At 36.4% G+C, this 1,438-nt stretch overlaps 1 protein-coding gene across 2 annotated transcripts in view; it reads right to left on the bottom strand.

The window, feature by feature from the left end:
• LOC107657340 (protein inscuteable homolog) overlaps positions 1–1,438 on the bottom strand; it is a 147,374-nt gene that overhangs the window by 66,485 nt on the left and 79,451 nt on the right. The gene's annotated exons all lie outside the window — the stretch shown is intronic.

Raw genomic sequence — 1,438 nt, 5'->3', positions numbered from 1 at the left:
TAGATATTGTTTGAAAGTGTTTTGATTCTTTATTGTTCGGTCACACTTTACATTAGGGCTTCATTAGTTAACATTAGTTCATTCATTAGTTAACATAAACTGCCAATGAAAAATTCTTCTGAACATTCATTAATCTTAGGTATTCCAATATTTAATAACAGGTTGTTAAAATCGAAAGTTGCAACTGTGTTATTTAATGAGCTAACATGAACTAAGACTTGTATTTTTTAAACAAAGATGAATAACTTCTGTAGCAAATGTAGCTATTGCTCATTGTGAATGTTAATGCATTAACTAAGGTTAACTAATGAGGTCTTATTGTAAAGTGATACCTATTGGTCTTTATAGTTCTTTTGCACTTTAATCTGTGTAAAACTTTTAACTTTATACATTTTTCTGTATTACTTTATTGCATTTAAATGTTCAGTTATTTTTGTTATAAGAAAAAAGTTATTAAACCTATTATACTGTATTATGACAGCACTTTTTTTAAAACTACATTTCGATATCGTGATAATAACGTATACCGTGATAAAAGCATTAGCAATTAATCACAACATGAAAATTTGATACCGGCATATCCCTACTTGTGTGATTACAAAATATGTGCCCTTTACCACTAAGAGGACTTTACCACTAAGAGGACTTTACCACTAAGAACAGACTTTGGTTCAATAAAGCCAGTCATAAATCCTTAAAGAAATGACTTGGAAAACTGAGTTAGCCTGAAATGACCCAGACATGAATCCATCTGAAACAAATGTGCGGTATGAACCACATATGATCTCCATCTAAGCTGGCTGAGCTGGAACAAATCTGCATTTTATTGCAACTTTGGTGAAACGGAAACAAAAAGTGAGCAAATGCAATAGAGTGAAAGCATTACATAAGATGACAGATTCCAGAAGGAGCTGATCACATGACCACAGCAGGACAGTGTGAAGTGTTTGTACTTGTTTAATCTACTGCACATTGTGAGGGCCAAATGTGGGGCCATTTTATTAGGCACTAAAAGAAAAACAGCTTAGAAATTACACTAATTTATTGAAAATGTAAAAATGCAGGATTAGGCTAAGGGGTGGAAAATATGATCAGTATAAAATAATTATGCCTATGGAAAGTCATCCTAATGACATAAAAACGTGTGTGTTGTGTGAGCGGTGTGAGCGTGTGTGTGTGTGTGTGTGTGTGTGTGTGCGTGCGTGCGCGTGTGTGTGTGTTGTGTGTGTGTGAGCGTGTGTGTGTGTGTGTGTGTGTGTGTGTGCGTGCGTGCGAGTGTGGTGTGTGTGTTGTTTGGCACATGTTGGCTCGGTGTTCCTTCTGTCTCTCTATAATGGCTGGTATCCCTCACAAGAGTTACTGGGCCTCCCCTGCTGACCTAAACACACACACACACACACACACACACACACACACACACACACACACACACACACAT

This window comes from Sinocyclocheilus anshuiensis, unplaced genomic scaffold (genome assembly GCF_001515605.1).
Source record: "Sinocyclocheilus anshuiensis isolate Anshui unplaced genomic scaffold, SAMN03320099.WGS_v1.1 scaffold191, whole genome shotgun sequence".
Lineage (NCBI taxonomy): Eukaryota > Metazoa > Chordata > Actinopteri > Cypriniformes > Cyprinidae > Sinocyclocheilus > Sinocyclocheilus anshuiensis.
This window is presented reverse-complemented; position numbering and strand designations above follow the sequence as displayed.